Here is a 22,034-nt window from a genome sequence, read left to right on the forward strand (position 1 = left end):
AGGGAAATCTGTGATTATTCTGACTGACCATAATTAAAGTTAAAGTGAGGGAGAGGGACCTAATTAATTAAAATAGGTCCTAGGGATTTCCACTTTGCAAAGCTTTCAAAATCCAGTTAGGCATTGTTACTTCTCAGGCGCCCTCCTTGTTATTCTTTTCCCATCTTCAGTATCATGTGTTATGCTGTATCATTTCTGTTGGTACATTTGCCACTCCATATGGGCATTTATTTTTGGGGGGTATTTAAAAAGCATTTATTCTTTTTATATTCTTTTTTAAGCTATATTTTTAATTGGAGAATAATCGCTTTACAATAGTGTGTTGACTTCTGCCATATAACAACATGAATCAGCCATAAGTATACATATGTCCCCACCCTCTTGAACCTTCTCCCCACTTCTTACCCCATCCCACCCCTCTAGGCTGTCACAGACTACTGTGTTGAGCTTCCTGTGTTATATAGCAACTTCCTTTTAGCTATCTATTTTACATATAGTAATGTATGTTTCAGTGGTACTCTCTCAATTCGTCCCACCCTTTCCTTCTCACACTGTGTCCAATATCTGTTCTCTATGTCTGTGTCTCTATTCTTGCCCTGCAAATAGGTTTATCTGTACCATTTTTCTAGATTCAACTACCCAGCAATCCCACTACTGGGCATACCCTGAGAAAGCCATAATTGAAAAAGACACATGTACCCCAGTGTTCATTGTAGCTCCATTTACAATAGCTAGGGCATGGAAGCATCCTAAGATGTCCATTGACAGATGAATGAATAAAGAAGTTGTGGTACATATATACAACAGAATATTACTCAGCCGTATAAAGGAACATATTTAAGTTAGCTCTAGTGAGATGGATGAACCTAGAGTCTGTTATACAGAGTGAAATAAGTCAGAAAGAGGAAAACAAATATTATATATTAATGCACTTGAGCATATATTTGCTGACATTCTCTCAAGTAGACAGAAAGTTCATTGAGACAGAAGCAATATCTTATCTCTGTGTTTCTGGAAACAGGGTGAGTGCCTACTCTATAGGAAGGCAGTAAACCTCTGTGACAGTCAATTAAATTTAATCAAGAGATCTTTTGTCTAAATTTAGTCTTTTCCCAGGTACTGTTGAGTTAAATGTGGTTAGATGCATCATGAAGTTATTGAAAAGCCCCAATAAAACTTTTAAAATACATCTTCAGTTTTGGTGTGAACTTTAACTGTAGGCTTGATTCATAAATAAATCAACTGTATTTAGTAAAAAAAATAAATTTAATAATGGGCTATGATTTTACCAAGGACATAAGTGGGTAGTTGGAAGCCATTTCATAGCAGATTACCAGAAATATGGAATCTTCCCAAAGTCTAAAAGTTGCAGAATGATTCACCTAGAAAGTATATAATTATTTCAGCTATTAAAATTTTTATCTAAGGCAATTTCTATTTACAGAGCAATGTATAGCAGAGACATTTGTGTGTCTGAGTGAAATGGATGCATAGTTCCTCTAATTTAAATCACTTTAGATCATGTCATTTAAGTCTATTTAGCTAAGAACAGAAAGGGTTGTATAATAATAAAAAAAAACAAAACTGAAGGTTAAAAGAATTAATCATTTTTAAAACCTCAAAATTTTGTATTTGATGATTCATAAAACTTTTTAAAGTAAATTTTAGGATAAATTATAAGAAATTGAACTTCGCAGTTAGACAGACCATGGTTTTCTTTCCTGTCTTGTACCTTACTAGCTGTTTGGCCCTATATACTGAGCCACACGGGATGTCAGTAACACATCTATGAAGTAGCTGCAATATATATCTGGCAGGATTGTTTTTGGAATTAAATAAGATTATGACTTCCCTGGTGGCTAAGACAGTGAAGAGTCTTTCAGCAATGCTGGAGACCCAGGTTCAATCCCTAGGCCAGGAAGATCCCCTGGAGAAGGAAATGGCAACCCACTCCAGTATTCTTGCCTGGAGAATCCTATGAACAGAGGAGTCTGGTGGGCTACAGTCCATGGGGTCACAAAGAGTCAGACAAGACTGAACAACTAACACTTCCACCTTTTCTCATGTGTGTGAAATGCCTAGATCCCTGGTCATCTGTTATCTGTGCTCAGAAAATATTGCCATCATTACAAAGCATGCTTAGAAAGGGATGATCCTGGACAATTCTCAAGACAGATAACACTGACAAGAAGTGGGGTATATTTTTATCCAAACTTAAGGAGGAAAAACTGATGATAATGCGAGAGGTATGTGGGGTTACTCTAATTACTGAGTGTTGACAATTTGTGCATGTCTCTGTATGGATTTACATGTATTCCCCATCCCGGTCCCCCCTCCCACCTCCCTCTCCACCCCATCCCTCTGGGTCCTCCCAGTGCACCAGGCCTGAGCACTTGTCTCATGCATCCAACCTGGGCTGGTGATCTGTTTCACCCTAGATATACATGTTTCGATGCTGTTCTCTTGAAACATCCCACCCCCGGGTTCTCCCATAGAGTTCACAAGTCTGTTCTATACATCTGAGTCTCTTTTTCTTTTTTTGCATATAGGGTTATCGTTACCATCTTTCTAAATTCCATATATATGTGTTAGTATACTGTAATGGTCTTTATCTTTCTGGCTTACTTCGCTCTGTATAATGGGCTCCAGTTTCACCCATCTCATTAGAACTGATTCAAATGAATTCTTTTTAATGGCTGAGTAATATTCCATGGTGTATATGTACCACAGCTTCCTCATCCATTTGTCTGCTGATGGGCATCTAGGTTGCTTCCATGTCCTGGCAATTATAAACAGTGCTGCGATGAACATTGGGGTGCACATGTCTCTTTCAGATCTGGTTTCCTTGGTGTGTATGCCTAGAAGTGGTATTGCTGGGTCATATGGCAGTTCTATTTCCAGTTTTTTAAGAAATCTCCACACTGTTTTCCATAGCGGCTGTACTAGTTTGCATTCCCACCAACAGTGTAAGAGGGTTCCCTTTTCTCCACACCCTCTCCAGCATTTATTGCTTGTAGACTTTTGGATAGCAGCCATCCTGACTGGCGTGTAATGGTACCTCTTTGTGGTTTTGATTTGCTCTGTACTGTTTTAATTTGTTCCTTGAAGACATCTCAATTCTTCTCTATGATATATGAAGGAATTATTCTAACTTTAGATATAAAATCCAGAGGCAGATGCTGTTAACCCTATAAGCTCAGCTTTTCAAGGCAACAGTTTCATTGGAGACAGCTCTGTAAACTGACGCAAGAGTGAGCAACTGGTTTTAAGTTGCAGGATGACAAACTATTCTGGCTTGGCCAATACCGAGGGGATTTCTGGGAAATAGGATTTTCAGATGTTACAACCAGAAAAATCCCTGTGCAGGGCAAGGCACAAGGACACACCTGGTCATCCACTGGGGATTCATAACGTCCCCAGAACTTGGAGGCAGTGGGGGTATGCTGTGGGCTGTGTGGAAGGGGAATTCTGGCCCTTTAAACAGTATTCTGTAAGGTGGGTCACAAGGGCTGTTTACCTAGTTTCTCACCCTTTGGTTATCAGCACCTCTAAATGTGTGTGAATTTCTCTTTATTTCAATCTGCAATTACATGTTAAGTTCCAAGATTATTTTCCTTCTGTTTGAACATTTCTCTTTAGAAGATTTATTTTAGTTCAGGTTTGTTGGTGGAAGATTCTCTCTTTTTCTATAAGCGTGATTACTTCATCTTCATTTTTTAATGGCATTTTCACTGAGTATAGAATTTCATTTGGCATTTCTTTCTCTTTCATAATTTTAAATATGTCTTTTCATTTTTGTTGCCATTATTTCTATCAAGAAGTCAGCAGTTTCATATCCTCCTTCGTAGATAACACATCTGTATTTCTCCAGCTAGTTTTAAATGTTTCTCTTTTCCTGTGTTTCCCACCAGTGTGTCTATCATGCACTCTGCTTCCGTTTTCTTTGCATATGTTCTTTTCTAAAATCTTCAGAGATACTTGAATCTGTGAGATAGTATCTTTCATCAATATGGAAAAAAAAATTTCAGTCACTCTGTCTTCTTCTCCATCCTTTTTATCCTATCCTTCTGGGTCTCTGAATGAATGAATGAATGAATGTGTCAGTCACTCAGTCATATCTGACTCTTTGCGACCCTATGGACTGAGGCCCACCAGGCTCCTCTGTCCACAGAATTCTCCAGGCAAACATACTGGAGTGGGTTGCCATTTCCTATTCCCAAGGGATGTATCTTCCTGACCCAGGGACTGAACCTGGGTCTCCTGCATTGCGGGCAGATTCTTTACCATCTAAGCCTATCCTTCTGAGCCTCTAGTTTACAATATTCATCTAACTTAATTTCAGATTTGGAAATTGGTAGTGCAAAACTTCCATTTTTTCCCTATATATTGTAATACTCTAGTAAATTCTCAACAATCACATCTATTTTCTCCTATTTTGAAATAGCTATAATATCTTCATTACCCATGTACCTATTTCTAATGATTTTTTCCCCTCATGGATTCCAGTCATATACTTTTTTCCTCTTGGCATATCTATTAATTCTTGACTGAATGACAAAGGTTGTATAAGGAAACTATTTAGAGGATATTTTTCCTCTAAATGAGCTCATTCTTTTTTTTAGTTAGCGATAGATTATTATTTTCATTCAGTCAGAGGCTGTCCCAGTGTGAGTCCTAGAAAGTTTGGGCAGACCATTAAATCATTCCTGACATTTCAGAGTTTTTAACTGAGAGCGTAGAATAATCTATGTAGGGAGCTTGAGGGATTTGGGGTGAATCAAATGAAAAGGTATGACCACAATATCTTTGATTCGGTGGCACGTGGACAGGATGGCATGAAATGAGGAGCTCCTCGCTGGATGAGACCTTCTAGACACTTATGTCATGGAGGGCTCTATTCAGAAGGGGAGGTGGTTACAGGAACTCCTAGGAGACAGAAGAATCAGAGAGGAGGCTTAGAAGCAGGGTGGGGAGTATCAGGGTCGTTGTGCTCCAAAGGAGAACAGTGGTTTGGGGCCTTATGACTAGTAACTGTCCAGGGAGGTTTTATGGGATATACAAAGCAGGCAGGCTCTAAATGGCTAAAAATCTGCATGTTCGAGCTATTTTTTAAAATATCAATAACTGGATCTATAAAAAGTTTGGAGCAGTCAGGTTTTTGAGCTAAGGGTCCCAGTCTGAAGTGAAGAAATAAACAAAATAAGGACCAACACACAGAAGCCATCTTTGACTCATAGATATAATAGTCTACAAGTTCCTTTTCCGGAAGAGGAAGTTGATGGAGGCAAATGATCCAGGGTCTATATGAAAAACGGTGATACCTGTGGCTGGTCAGAATGTGGAATACATGAAATGGAATAATGAGGACATAGCTGTTGTTGCTTAGTTGCTAAATCATGTCCTATTCTTTGTGACCCCATGGACTATAACCCACCAGGCTCCTCTGTCCATGGAATTTCCCAGGCAAGAAAACTGGAGTGGATTGCCATTTCCTCCTTTAGGGGATATTCCCGACACAGGAATTGAACCTGGGTCTCCAGCTTAACAGGCAGATTCTTTACTACTGAATCACCAGGGAAGCCCAGTGAGGACATAGTATGGATCAATCGATGCTTGAATTTAGAACACCACTGCTCATTATGCATACATAACAGATTTATCATATGGACCCAATACTTGTTGTGATAACAGGCTTTCACAGACTCTGATTTATTCTTTTTCCCAATTTTATGTCCTCCTACTCCCTTTCTCTGAAGTTTATTTACACATTTCATAAGAAAACAGATGCTCCAACTAAATAAAATCATTCTGGCGAAAAATATTTCCCTTCTATTACTTGTGCCTTTAAAGAATAATGAGGTATTATTCTTTTCTCTTCCAAATTCTTAGTGGATTATTTATGTTTTCTTTTGAAAATTCTCACTCTTAATTGGTTCCCAAGATACTTCCAGAAGTTCGTTTTGCTCATTAAGCCTCCTGTCCTGGATGAGGAACTTGGAAATAGTTTGTTTCAAAGTGAAGTATGTTTGCTATTTAAGTTTACATGGGGAGCAGAGCCAATGATGACCTTAGGGAATACTTGAGCATTTGGAATAACCTTGAGAACACAAAAAGATCATTCCCTAGGATAAAAAGTAGCATTCTGGCAACTTTAGTGTACTGTGGAGAGGCAGCAAGAAACCAGAGAGAAAGGAAAAAGAAAAACAAACAAAACCCTACTCTGTTTAAGAATCAAAATCTATATGCTGAAACTGGCTGAGTCTTTGATTAGCTGTGTAATGACATGACGGGGTCTTCCCAGGTGGCACTAGTGGTAAAGAACCCCCCTGCCAATGCAGGAGATGTAGGAGACGTGGATTCAATCCCTGGATTGGGAAGATCCCCTGGAGGAGGGCAGGGCAACCCACTCCAGTATTCTTGCCTGGAGAATCCCATGGACAGAGGAGCCTACAATCCATAGGGCAAAGAGTTGGACTCAACTGAAATGACTCGCCATGAACACAAGATGTGGCAATTCCCCTCCTGAAAAACATACCATTACAGTGTGGGTGCATCTTTTCCTTCAAAGTAGGAGGATCCATATGGTATTATTTTATATTCTATTAGAACAATTCTATTTTCATTTGAAGGGTGTCTTTTGAGACTGTGAAGTGGAATCTATCATATTCTGGGATCATTGCCGGGTCACAGGACAAGCCTTAGTTAAGGCTGCTAATGATATTCTGTTCTCTCTGGTCATCTAAATCTGGAGATATGACTTCAGAGCTGTGTTCTGACTATTGTGACATACAGCTCTATCCCTGGTGGTGGATAAGAGTATGTAGACAGAGAGGGGGATTGGGGAGGCATGACTTTCAGAGCTCATGCTCTAAGAGCATCCATGGACTATATGTTCATCTTTACATCAACACATACATCAATTATTGTAGTTTTAAATCTCAATATCCACTAGAGTAAAATCTCATGCATTGTTCTTCAAGTTGTCTTAGCTATTCTCAACTGTTAAGAGTTTTGTGTAAATCTCAAAATCAACCCATCAATTTCTACAAAGTAACTTTTCTTTGATTTCAATCCTAATTCTTGTCATTTAATTTTCATTATTGAGGTGAAAGTACATAAATAACACTTCTTAAAGGAGAAAAGAACATTTTATTCTCCCCAGCAGACTGTTAGAGCAAGGAAAGGAATAATATTAGGTAAATACAAATCTTTGAGGTTTTGAAACCACATTTAATTCATTATTTTCATGGCATTAGTATAATATTTTATGTTGCCTTTCTTAACAGTTGACTTTAATGTGGAAGTCCTTAAGTTATTATTTATCAGCTCACTCACGTCAGTCCAACTCTTTGAAGCCTATCAATTATGCTAGTTAATGTATCTAAATTAGTAACATGCCTTATCAGGGACCTTTAAAACTCAACCCCAAAATTCAACTAAAACAATGCTTGAAGGTTCAAGTTTTTTTAAAATAAGACATCTATTCTAATTTCTGTTTTTAAAATGATTCAATTAAGGTAAAAGAAAATCAAATAACTTGTCTAAGATTGCATACCTAATAAATAAGTGGGAGCTAAAATGGAACTCTAGACTCCTTATCTCTGCAATCTGATGCATTTTAATATCACATTTTGCTTCTTCCAAGCCTTTCAGACTGTTGCCTTGGCCTTGTCATTCCTTCCAAAATGAATAGACTCTCCTCCATCTTCATCCAGTGAGAGTCTGTTTACTTATGAACTTACAGCACCTGGACTGTCTTGCCTCAGAAACTGCTACAGATAACCTGAGTCAATAGTGGTCTTTCCTCATTGCATTGTCAGAACTCTTTGTAGCAAGACTGCGAACATCAGCATGACAGGGACTGATTATTATATATTCAGTATTCACACTGCAGAGGATAAGTACTCACTGCCTGTTTAATAAATGAATGAACTGATGAATTCAGTGACTAGTACAGTTGTCTTAATATGTATACATAATATATATGTATATATATGTGTAATATATAATATATATGTATAGTATAAATATATATGTATATACATATACATTTGGGATCATGGAGGTGATGGACAGAGAAAGTTAACTAGGAAAAAAAATCCAGGTAGTTGGTCCCCTTAAATGAGAAGAAAATTAGTATCATTCACAAGGAAATTCTGTGTGTTGGTTGCTGATACATTTGCTGTTTTCCATCTAGTGACGACTCTCTCCCAGTGTGTTTCTGCTGGGGCTGGAATGGCTGTCTCCAAGCTCTGGGGACAGTGTGTTCTTTACAGTTTTACAAACAGCAACATGGGCTGTTCTAAGTCCTATCAGATTTTGAATCAATGCTTTTAGCCTCTCCTTAAGATAAACCAGAAGTTCATTCTTTGTAGAAAAATGAGAATGTGCCTTGTTTGTTGTAAGGACATAGGTCATCCAAAAAGGCAAACAGTTTTCAAATTAAAGATGGTATCTTGTGTATTGGAGAAAACAGGAATGCGAAGGCTGCCCAGAGCTGCAGGAAGAACATGCCTCTCTCTGGTTGGGAGCTACTGCTGCCTTGCTGTATTGGGAACTAGGACAAGTCACTTAATCTTTTAGGGCCTCAGTCTTTCAGCATCCAAGTGAGAGAGAATTTTCTTGTGTCAGGGTAAGGATTATACAAGAGATGACATATGCGGACGTGCTCTGTGAACTAGACAGCACTGGATAACGCTGAGGACTTGTTCATATTGGAAACAACCACTGATGTGGTCGACTAATGACTGAATTGCAGAGTTGAAGTCCTGAAGCTGAGATCTGAAAAGTTAAAAGCTGACTTTCTCTGGAGCCAAGCAGTGGAGGATGGGAAGGGGGCTGTGGCTCCTCTCGTTTGACCTCTCTCCACCCGAGTCTCCATAGAATAATAGAGTTTGTAAGTCACCGTCTTATCTTATTCGAGTCTCGCTACTCACTTACGTTTATTATTAATCCTGCTTTAGAAATCACAAACCTGAAACTTGTATGTCTTGCCCTGGGTCACACGATCAATAAGTAGGTCAGCTGAAACCTCTACACAGGTCATTTGATTTCAAATGACATGTTTCTAGGAGAGCACGATGACTTTATTCATTGTGTGACAACAACAGCCAGGGATTAATAAACCATGCATTTACAAAAACTGACTATAGGCTTTCAAAATGGAGAGGTTAGTGTGATTATAAAAGTGTAAATCCTCTTGTGTTTGTAAACTTGTAAACACCGAGGGAGGAGGAAGAATTATTTAACAATTTGTCATCTATCATTGCAGACTGAGGGAGACAGCATTTGCTGGTAGAATTTATGACTTTGACATCTTATTCTAGACTGTCCCTTTGACAGATCCAGGTGTGCTGAATTTATAAGATCCACTGTGTGGATGCATCCACACAGTTCCATGAATGTAAACAAAATCTGTTCTAGAGGAAAAATTCCATTTTTACAGCTACTTATAGTAAATCTCAGAGTATTCTTATACTTCTCATTAAAATTTTACTTTGGAAGAAATCTTGAAAACCTTTTAGTTCAATATCTGTCTGACACTTAAACCCTCTCTTTGAAATCATTGGACTGTGTTTACTCAATCTCTGTTTACATCCCTCTATAGTAAAGGAGCTGCGAATCTGGGCCAGAGGCACAGTGCAATAAGGCCATGGGGACTGGAATCAGAGACATGAGCTGAAATTCCACTTCTGTCCCTTATGTTGTGATTAAGCCGGGAAAAAATTTTTTATTGATGCATAATCCTATTAACAGACATAAGTGACACAAATTTGATCCCTGGGTTGAGAAGATCCCCTGGAGGAGGGCAGGGCAACCCACTCCAGCATTCTTGCCTGGAGAATCCCATGGACAGAGGAACAGGGTGGATTACAGTCGATGGGGTCACAATGAGTTAGACACAACTGAAGAGACTTTACACATAAAGAATATTAATAGAGTAAATAATATGGCTGCAGGGTTTACTTAACTTCCTTAGAAACAAAAGCCCCTTTAGATACTTGACTTAATAGCTATGTTCATGCTTTCATTTATTCATTCATTCATTTACCCACAGATAACTGATTGAGCACCCACTCTATGTCAGGCCTTGTCCTAAGGACTGCAGACTCCATGTTAGATGAATCACTGCACTTGCCTTCACAGAGAATGAGGGAAAATAGAGATGATATGAGAAGATAATGGATTTAAAAGTGCTTTTGCAATGGAAAAGTCTGATAGGATTTTAGGTATTATTTGTCAAGGTAGAACATTAGTTGTGATAGCATTAAAATCTGATTTCATAGCAAATGAAATTTTGGTTTAAATAAATGATGGGAATAGGTCTGGGGAAAACAGACTGCCCTGTGGGGGGGGGGGTGCAAAGACAGAGGCATGATAGGAGTGTGTCACTGACCTGTCATCCCAGGGGAGCATTGTGCCAGGTAGAGAGAGTCCTGAACTGTAGTCCTGAATTTAGAAGGTTGTGAAATATGAAGAACCACGACAGCATAAACAGATGACTATACACTGGGAGATGTCATCCAGTCTCTTAACCATCCAAATTTTCCTGATGTTACCAACTTCATAAATTCCTAAGAATGATGAGATTTCTTACAGAGAACTATAGAGGGCTATGCTTTGAGTGTTGGTTTTATGTGGGGCAGAATTCAGGCAAAGTTCATTGAAATGAATCAGAAAAGAATATGAAAGAGGAAGTAAGACACAAAAACCTGGAGAGGACTTTGACTTGCCCCAGCCCTGGGACTAGTATTGGGACCTTATTTAACCAGATTCAGGGGCTTCCCTGGTGGCTCAAATGGTGAAGAAGCACACTGCAATACAGGAGACCTAGGTTCGATTCCTGGTCTGGAAGGTCCCCTGGAGAAGGCAATGGCTATCCACTCCAGTATTTTTGCCTGGAGAATCCCAGACAGAGGAGCCTGGTGGGTTACACAGTCTGTGCGGTCACAGAGAATCGGATACGACTGAGTGACTAACACACACACACACACTCCCCATATCAATCCAATATTGCTGAACAATTTGCAAAGGCAATCCAGCCTGTGTTTCATACTGGGTGTGGGTCCACTAAAGTGGACAACAGGATTTCATTCTGTCATCTAAGCTGAGGAAGCAGCCCTTAAGTGGGACATGCTGTTCTCATGGCAAAAGAAAAAGAATTATATCATGGCTCTTAAAGCTTCTGCAAAGAAATGTTACATCTGGTCACGTTTCGTTGGTCAAACAAGTCACACAGCCAGGCCTGATCTCAGTGTAGCCAAAACATTTGATCTTTTTTACAGAAAGGAGAAATGAATAATTTAGAACTACAACGAAGCTTCCAAAATATCTAAGGGCAGGGAGACACCAGCCAATACCAAGATCACATGAATGCACAAACAGGGCAGTCCACAGTAAGCTATGATTTATCCAGCCCTCAAAGTGGAAAAGATGATGGAGTGGAAGGGAGATGGAGTAACAATAAAGGAGGCAGATGAAAAAAAAAAAGTTTGGACAGGTTCTTTATGTTTTGAGTACCATGGGGAGAAGTATACATTTTATTTTTAGAAAGTGAGTAGCTATTTATATTTATGTGGATCACTAATAATTTTAACACTTTTCTGGTGGCAGCATGAAGACTGAATTGCAGAGATGAGAAATGTAGATAAAAAAATTGGCGGGATATGAGTGAAAAAGTCCAGGAGAGTAATGACAGTGGCAAGTCAATGAAAATGAAAGCATAAGGAATAATCAAAAGTTTCAGAGATGTTTTTGGTAGGACATGGCTGCAGATTTGTTGTCATTGAACTGGGAAAAATTTTTACTGTTGCAAAATCTTAATTAGATAAAATTTTCAAAGGATGTTAATACAGTAAATAATATGATAGCAGGGCTTACTTAGCTTTCTTAGAAGCAGAAGCCCTCTTAAAAGCATATTACAATCTCATTCAGTAATGGAGACCTTGTAGAGCAAATTAAATTCACAGGCAGAGGGAAAACTCTTCCCCAAACACAGAGTGATTCTGGTCAAGTGTTCTTTCTCTTCCTGCTCTAGCACAAATATCTCTCTTTTTCCTTGGTACCAAGTCACTTGCCTGGTGGCTCAGATGGTAAATCTGCCTTCAATCAGGAAGACACGAGTTTGATCCCTGGGTTGGGAAGATACCATGGAGAAGGGAATGGCAGCTCACTCCAGTATTCTTGCCTGGAGAATCCCAGGACAGAGAAGCCTAGTGGGCTACAGTCCATGGGGTCGCAAAGAGTCAGATATGACTGAGCAACTAACACTTTCACTTTCAACTTTCTTCCACATTCATTGGGCTAAGATCTGACCTTTCATTTGCCAAGAATCCATGGATTTTACACAACATCATAAAGACTGCTTAGAAACTTTGTTTATATCCAAGCACCTGGGTTAAAAAAATATATTTCTCTGTAATTTCCCAGAGTGAGAGGAACTTCCTTCCCATTGAGATTAGATTCCTCTTGTCCTTATCGAGTTCTTCTCTGCACACACAGTCCTCTAACCTCATCTTTCTCTGTATTACACACTGAATTAGGCTTGCTGCTTGAATCACGTGCAAATAACATTTTAATCACATAGCACTTTTATCCACCAATTAAATAAGACCCCCTAAGTATTCTTATTACCCAGTAGTTTTTTTATTCTAACTTAAATTGAATCTTATCATCTCCTCTGGAATATCTATGCAGGTATCTTGTTCCCTGTCCATCTCTTATATGTTGATATTTCTCAGAACACTTTCCCCACTTCCTTCTATTTGATCTAAGTTCATTAACTCTTTATATCTGTTGAGAAAAACAGGACTTATCTTTCCGATTCTCATCAGAACACATGTAGACTGGCTCTTTCATTTTGTTGATGAGCAAAGAAACTAGTTTTAGTTTCTAGCATCCAGGGAAATTGAAAGACTTTTATGTAAGATAAAGAAACAACTGCTTCTCATCATGAATTTTCTGCTTGATGTAAAATTTCTTCTCCCTGTCATTTCCAAGTTTAGTTGGAAGTTTTCATGCTCATTTATGACATAGTCACTGAGGGCTGATATTGTGTGTGTTGTTTCACTTATATTCTTTGCTTTTTGGTGCTGCTTGTGGGTTGCCTAGCACAAATAGCACTACCTAAACTCCACTGACTGGTATCTGCATGAGTGATCCCAGTTCCGTAGAACAACAGCCCCCCAGTTCAGCAGATACAAATAACTGAGTCTTGTAGAATACTTCTTTGACTATTTCTAATTGGAAAACAGAATTATATGTTACCTGGCTTACAGAGAGTCAGCGTTGATTCTTTTCAGGGACTTTATTCCAGAAGTGTTGCCAGATGTAACTAAAAATGAATCTAAGGAGTCATTTACAGCTGATCTAGTAATTAGAGATCATTTGGGGATGTCTTTTCTAAAGCAATATTTCAATATTGTAGTATGTGTCAAATATTATGTGTGTGTATATATATATATTGTTATATGTTTAACAGTCTATGTGCTGCTAAAAATGACACATCTTTCTTTAAGGTTAGAATTTGGAGAGGTCACAAAGGATTGTTAACTCATAGAATCTGAAAGGAAAGCAAATACTAATACTTTAGAATTAACCTCAATTCCTAATAACTGTAAGTTCTTAGTCTCCAGCATTTATAGTCTACTGGACTCTATATATAATATCAGATCACTGCTGGACCTTTTCTTTGACTGCTCCGTAGAACATTCTGACTCATGACATCTAAATTAACCCATCATATTTTCTCCCAATTTTCATTCTGTGTTGCACGTCTAAGTCTGTGAAGTCAGGAACAAGGGTGTAATCATTAACACCTTCTTCTTTCTCACTTCTTAATTTCCAAGCTTAGTCCATATTTTCTTCAAACTTTTGAATTCATGTTCTTTTCACCTAAAGGTGCATTACAAGGAAGTTCATCTGAATTTGTCCAAATTACTCTAATAGTTGACAGTCTATTTTTAACTTTCAATCATGTTCCACTTTGTAATGATCTACATTGCATACACAGATCCTTTCTCTCCAAATAGATAAAACATTTTCCAAAGGTGAATATTACATTCCATATCCTCTGGTATTCCCTTCATGTTACTGCTGATGCTAGGGCTACATATAAATAGATTAGAAATTGAAATTCTTTGTAAGGAGTTCATAGCCTTTTTCTTCTTCATACAAGACGTCATGCCCCAACTGTCAAAGCTGAAATTGGGCCCCTTGGTTAATTGAACTTATGTAATCCTAAGCCAGTTTGTTGTAGTGCTTCCATGCTTTCAGGGCTGGGAAATTTTCAAATGAGATCAGGAGCAGCTAAGCCTCACTTTCCCTGAGTCTGCTGCCACTCCTGTGGGTATAATGTCTCTCTGTTCATCAAAAGACAATTTTTTTTTCCTACTTAATGTACGTACCATGTGGTTTTATTAGAATGAATAGCTCTCTCCTTGTAAATGGATTTGGTTGGAAATCCAATTTCTTTCAGGGCCAGTGGGAGAGGTCTAAGGGCTATAAATATTCCTCCTCTAAACTGTTTATAAGTAAAATGGCATTGCTGCAAAAGCCAGACAAATGTCGCTGTATATCCTAAATTATGTGCAAATCCCTGGCAATCTTCTCTTTCTTTCTCTGATGATAACAGATTGCATCGTTGTCTCTCAGTCATGAGTTATGCTAATGAATGCCTTAATGAATAACAATGTCTATGAGAATGGCAGAGCATCACCAGGGAATCAACCCCAACTCCTAGCCTTTCTTTCTCCTAAAGTTGGGAAATAGAACTTCTCACCATGCCTCCCTCATTATTCTGTCTAGAGCTGGAATAAGAAGAAATCTGCCTCGATTTGTATGACTTTCAGTAAGGCCAGTAACGACCAATTTAATATTATTTTTCTTGCATTAAATGAAACTATTATCTTCTATGAATTCTTCACATGATTGCTATAGATGCAGTTTTTACCCTATTTTCAAAATTAGCACTTAATCTGTTGCATTAGATAATTGGTTTCAGGAAATTTCTGGATGGCATACGTGCATAGCACACAAAGAGATTTTATAACATTCTTGCATATATATTCTACTATGTAATTTTTCTCCTCAGAATGACTGGAGGAAAATAAGCAAAGTCTTGATATAATTTTCTTCATTTGAAAAGTGAGATTCAATAGGAATGACGTGAAAACTGCAATGGATAGGGTATGTACTATATGCCAGCCATTATGCTAGGTGCTTAATACGTAGACCGAATAGTCACAAACTGATTTCATTTACATTTACTCTTGGTTGGGTTGACTTCTACTCGGGGGTGGCTTTCTTCTCATGTTTCTATCATCCCCAGAGGTGTCTAAGACACCTTTTATGGAGACTTAATTTGGTCTTGTGTCATTGGAAGGTAGATTGACCTCACATAAGAACAGATTGGAATGTGAGTGTCAGCAACTTTGAAAAGCATATTTTCATCCCCAAAACTCTTGCAACTCAGAGATTTGTGGTGTTCTCCAGCTGGCAGCAAGAGGGAGAACTAAGTGCTACATGAATATAAATTAGGATGGCAATAAGGGAATTCTTTCTGTTTCATTTTGGGCTAAGGATTACAAAGACTGAGAGTAATCAAAGCAAAGATGATATAGATCCTTTGGCTAATGAAATTCCTCACATTTGACTCTTCAATTTTGTGGTCTTAATATCTATATAAAGGTAAATTCAAATATTAAATTCTCTCTCTTGAGACTGGAGAGGTTGAATAAGCTTTCTTTGGATAAGAAACCCTTTTAAAAAAAATTATTTTGAGAAAGTTGTTGATGCACTGTATATGCCTGCTGTTCACTCTCTTAACCATACAGGTGCGAAGACCTTTTAAGGAACTTCAGAGAAATACTCAGACTCGCTGACCTGTTAGAGTTTTGAGGTAAAAGTACCAAGGCAAAGTTGATGTTCCAAACTTTGTCTCTAGAGGAGAGCCTGGTAGAAACAACCAACCCATGTCAGCAGTTGCAATGCTGAAAGCTAAACAGGGAGTGAACCGTGTGTTTTCCCAGAAGGGAGCCAGTTGGGGCCATCTTAGATCCTTCTGAGATAACTGCCCAATGAAGCAAATAACCCCCAAAGAGGGACAAGACTAACAGCTGTCCAGGGCACTGAGAAAGGAATTGAAAGTAACTAGCCAGACTGGAGATAATGAATGCATGGGGGGAGGGGTGTTGTAGTTGGAGGTCTCCTATAGATGCAACTATGAGCAACTTGCACGAGTTCTCCACACATCCTCAAGAGAAAGAACTAGCTTTAAATACACTGCTGCCCAAGGAGGCTATACCCTTCCTACTAATATCATTTTCCCTGTTCCTTACCCTGGAGGGTCTGAAACTACTGCCAGTCAGAATGGGGAGGCACTGGGGAGTTGGCAAGCAAGCACATCCAAACCCTTTTCTCTCTACTGTAGGGTGAAGTGAAGAAGTGAAGAGAAGTCGCTCAGTCATGTCCGACTCTTTGCAACCCCATGGACTGTAGCCCACCAGACTCCTCAGCCCATGGGGTTTTCCAGGCGTGAATACTAGAGTGGGTTACCTTTCCTTCTCCAGGGGATCTTCCCGACCCAGGGATTGAACCCGGGTCTCCCTCATTGTAGGCAGATGCTTTACCATCTGAGCTACCAGGGAAGCTCACTGTAGGGTAGGGTAAAGCTTTAAAGTGGATAAAAAGAGAACGTCATATAATTCTGACACTGGGATGGGTGTTTCAGTTTTCAATCAAGGCTCTTATGCAGAAAATATTTGGAAGACTGTTAATTATCTGACAGTGATCAGACAAAAAATATGAGACTTCCTCAAAATGTCAGGAGTCAGAGAAAGTATCAGAATATATGCACAGGCTGGGTTGTAATAAGCAAACAGGAAGAAAAGACACTTATTTTCTGCAGGGTTCTTTTTTCCAAAAAGATCAGTTGAATTCTACATCTTCTTTGGTTCCGGTCATTCTTTTCTTTCTATTCCTTTCTCTGTAGATTAGAATAATTTACCAAACTCTGAAAATATTTGCACTGCAAGCCCTGTGTATGAGAAAACATAAGGTGATCCTCACTCTGTTGTTTTTTCCTGAGATTACTAAAACCATTTATATGATTTTCTCATTTTTATTTCCAAAAAGAGGCACCAGGGTAGAGGGACTTCTCCTAGTGATGAAAGCAATGAATAATTTCGTCTACCTGTGTGGACCTTATATAGCCCAAGGTCAATGGCAATTTATCACAGTGTCAAGACAAATGTATTGCTTTTCCAAATAAATCCCACAGGGAGTGAACTGTGTGTTTCCTCAGGAAGGAGCCGGTTGGGGCTATCTTAGATCTGCTGAGAGAACTGGCCAACGAGGCAAATAATCCCTAAAGAGGGGCAGGACTAACAGCTGCCTGTGTTAGAGAGGAATTTGAAGGTCTCTATTGGTTTCACTTTTATAAAATCAACTTCACTGTAAGTAATTTTTTTCAGTTTTATTGAAATATAATTACCATATAATATTGCATTAGCTTTAGTTTCACAACATAATGATTTGATTATGTATCGTGGAATGACTACTGCAGTAAGTTTAGTCATTATAGATCACCTTCATTATAGTTCAATTCAGTCACTCAGTTGCATTCGATTCTTTGCGACCCCGTGGACTGCAGGCTTCCCTGTCCGTCGCCAACTCACGGAGTTTACTCAAACTCATGTCCATCAAGTCAGTGATGCCAACCAACCATCTCATCTTCTGTCATCCCCTTCTCCTCCTGCCTTCAATCTTTCCCAGCATCAGGGTCTTTTCAAATGAGTCAGTTCTTTGCATCAGGTGGTCAAAGTATTGGAGTTTCAGCTTTAGCATCAGTCCTTCCAAAGCATAATCAGAACTGATTTCCTTTAGGATTGACTGGTTAGATCTCCTTGCTGTCCAAGAGACTCTTAAGAGTCTTCTCCAGCACCACAGTTCAAAAGCATCAATACTTTGATGCTCAGCTTTCTTTATGGTCCAACTCTCACATCGATATATGACTCCTGGAAAAAGCATAACTTTGGCTAGATGAACCTTTGTCAGCACAGTGATATCTCTGCTTCTTAATATGCTATATTGGTTTGTCATAACTTTTCTTCCAAGGATCAAGCATCTTTTAATTTCATACACCTTACACAGTTACAAATTTCTTTTTATTGTGTTGAAAAATTTTAAGATCTATACTCTTAGCAGCTTTCTAGTATACAATACAACATTGTCATCTTTAATCACCAGGCTGTACATTGCATCTCCAGAACTTATTTTTCTTATAACCAGAAGTTTGTACCTTTTGACCATCTTCACCTGTCTTACCCACCCCGTTCTCCCCACCAGTCTGTTTGCTGTATCTATGGATACAGAGAAACACCAGTCTGTTCTCTGTCCCTATGAGTACAACATGTTTATTTTATTTTTCTTAAGATTTCACATATAAGTGAAATCATACAATATGTGTCTTTCTCTGTCTGCTTTCACTTTGAGTAAGGGTCTTCTTTACAGCATTTTTGAGAGCAGTCTTTTAACTCACGCTTGATCTTTTACACTAAGGAGGTCTCACTGCCTCCATTGAGGCTTTTCCTTATAAAGATATACACAGTTTTTACCTGAAAACAGAAACACTGGATATAATTTTTCCAACCCATGTGTAGTTGATTCAGTTCCAACCTGTAATAAATGAGACAGTTTATTTTTATAATAATTATAACTTTTAACACAGATTCCAATCCATCCTAGGGAATTAAGAGAGCATACCATTGTATATTTTGCTGTTATTGCTGTTCTTGTTTTTTATTTTCTACATTGCTGTTAATTCAAGAAAAAAGCAGTTGCATAAAATTCAGTCTGTTTTAGAAATGTTAAGTGACCTTTCCAGCACATAACATTTTAAATATCAAAGTATGTAGTAAACACACAAATAAGGAGAAGATAAACTTCCTAAATACAATACCATAGATGCGTGGCTTATATCAATTTATCTCTCACTGTAATGGAGGCTGGGAAGTCCATAATTAAGTCTCTGGCAGATTTAGTGGCTGGTGAAAATCAGCTTGTATGTAAACTGAATCATATATAGCTGTTTTCCCATTGTGTCCTCACATGATAAAAATAAGAAGAAAGCTTCTTAGGATTTTACCTGGAGGCTGATTTTTCTTCCCAATTTGATCTCACCCTTCCTCAGAAGTGACTTGCTGGCCTCATGCATAATAACCACTCAATTAAATTGCATTAAGTCATGAAGAATTCCAAAGTAAGATAATCAATTAAATTGTAACATGTGAAAGTGCTGCACTCAATATGCCAGCAAATTTGGAAAACTCAGCAATGGCCACAGGACTGGAAAAGGTCAGTTTTCATTCCAATCCCAAAGAAAGGCAATGTCAAAGAATGTTCAAACTACCACACAATTGCACTCATCTCACATGCTAGTAAAGTAACACTCAAAATTCTCCAAGCCAGGTTTCAGCAATATGTGGACCGTGAACTTCCAGATGTTCAAGCTGGTTTTAGAAAAGGCAGAGGAACCAGAGATCAAATTGCCAACATCCACTGGATCATCAAAAAAGCAAGAGAGTTCCAGAAAAACATCTATTTCTGCTTTTTTGAATGTGGATCACAATAAACTGTGGAAAATTCTGAAAGAGATGGGAATACCAGACTACCTGACCTGCCTCTTGAGAAACCTGTATGCAAGTCAGGAAGCAACAGTTAGAACTGGACATGGAACAACACACTGGTCCCAAATAGGAAAAGGAGTATATCAAGGCTGTATACTGTCACCCTGCTTATTTAAGTTATGTACAGGGTACATCAGGAGAAATGCTGGACTGGAGGAAGCACAAGCTGGAATCAAGATTGCCGGGAGAAATATCAATAACCTCAGATCTGCAGATGATACCACCCTATGGCAGAAAGTGAAGAAGAACTAAAGAGCCTCTTGATGAAAGTGAAAGAGGAGAGTGAAAAAGTTTGCTTAAAGCTCAACATTCAGAAAACTAAGATCATGGCGTCTGGTCCCATCACTTCATGGCAAATAGATGGGGAAACAGTGGAAGCAGTGTCAGACTTTATTTTTTGGGGCTCCAAAATCACTGCAGATGGTGATTGCAGCCATGAAATTAAAAGATGCTTACTCCCTGGAAAGAAAGTTATGACCAACCTAGATAGCATATTAAAAAGCAGAGACATTACGTTGCCAACAAAGGTTTGTCTAGTCAAGGCTATGGTTTTTCCAGTGGTCATGTATGGATGTAAGAATTATAGTGTGAAGAAAGCTGAGTGCCGAAGAATTGATACTTTTGAACTGTAGTGGTGTTGAAAAAGACTCTTGAGAGTCCCTTGGACTGCAAGGAGATCCAACCAGTCCATCCTGAAGGAGATCAGTCCTGGGTGTTTATTGGAAGGACTGATGCTGAAGCTGAAATTCCAATACTGTGGCCACCTCATGTGAAGAGTTGACTCATTGGAAAAGATGCTGATGCTGGGAAGGATTAGGGGCAGGAGGAGAAGGGGACTACAGAGGATGAGATGGTTGGATGACATCACTGACTCAAGGGACGTGGGTTTGGGTGAACTTCGGGAGTTGGTGATGGACAGGGAGGCCTGGCGTGCTGCGGTTCATAGGGTCCCAAAGAGTCAGACATGACTGAGCGACTGAACTGAACTGAAATTGTAAATTTAGTGAGGCCTCATTCTACCTGACTTTGAATGTGCAAAGTGAGTATAAGACAGTACAAGAATACCAGCACACCTTTCTGAAATAGAAATCAGAATTTTGATGTGAATCGTGGAACCAAATATGTAAGAAAAAGTGATTTATGGAAGAAAAATCTTCAAAGTGCAGGAATATTCTAGTAGTCAAATTTTTTATACTTGGTTAATTATGTTACATTTTCTCTGTTAAATTTAGAGATGTGGCTTTTAACTCCTGAATATACATATATAGGAGAGAAAGAGATGCACACACAGAAACAGAGAGACAGACAGAGAGAGAAATAGAGGTGAGAGAAAATCAGTGAATGCCTGGTAGCACATCCTTGTCTGTTCAGTTACTTTAGACACCACAGCATGGTTAGTTTTAGAGGTGAAGGTTCTTTATTTTGCATTTGAATAAAGGAACTTAGGCTTATATTGAAATATTAGTATTTGATAATTACTGCCCATTGTATATCCAGTTTTATTTTATAAATGAAAAGGCAAATATATATATATTTATATATAAATATTTATATATATTTATATTTATATATTATTTATATATATATAAATAAATATATATATATATATATATATAAAATGGCTTCCAAATTCTGAGGTTCAGAAAGATTCATATCATTAAGAAAATCTAAGTTGGAATTACAAGTAACTGTGAAAAGAAGAGAAGCGAAAAGCAAAGGAGAAAAGGAAAGATATTCCCATTTGAATGCAGAGTTCCAAAAAAATAGCAAGGAGAGATAAGAAAGCCGTCCTCAGTGATCAATGCAAAGAAATAGAGGAAAACAACAGAATGGGAAGGACTAGAGATCTCTTCAAGAAAATTAGAGATACCAAGGGAATATTTTATGCAAAAATGGGCTCGTTAAAGGACAGAAATGGTATGGACCTAACAGAAGCAGAAGATACTAAGAAGAGGTGGCAAGAATACATAAAAGGATTGTACAAAAAAAGATCTTCATGACCCAGATAATCAGGATGGTGTTATCACTCACCTAGAGCCAGACGTCCTGGAATGTGAAGTCAGGTGGGCCTTAGGAAACATCACTATGAACAAAGCTATTGGAGATAATGAAATTCCAGTTGAGCTATTTCAAATCCCGAAAGATGATGCTGTGAAAGTGCTGTACTCAATATGCCAGCAAATTTGGAAAACTCAGCAGTGGCCATAGGACTGGAAAAGGTCAGTTTTCATTCCAATCCCTAAGAAAGGCAATCCCAAAGAATGCTCAAACTACCGCACAGTTGCACTCATCTCACATGCTAGTAAAGTAATGCTCAAAATTCTCTAAGCCAGGCTTCAGCAATACATG

The sequence above is a fragment of the Odocoileus virginianus genome, chromosome 2 (assembly GCF_023699985.2).
Source record: "Odocoileus virginianus isolate 20LAN1187 ecotype Illinois chromosome 2, Ovbor_1.2, whole genome shotgun sequence".
Lineage (NCBI taxonomy): Eukaryota > Metazoa > Chordata > Mammalia > Artiodactyla > Cervidae > Odocoileus > Odocoileus virginianus.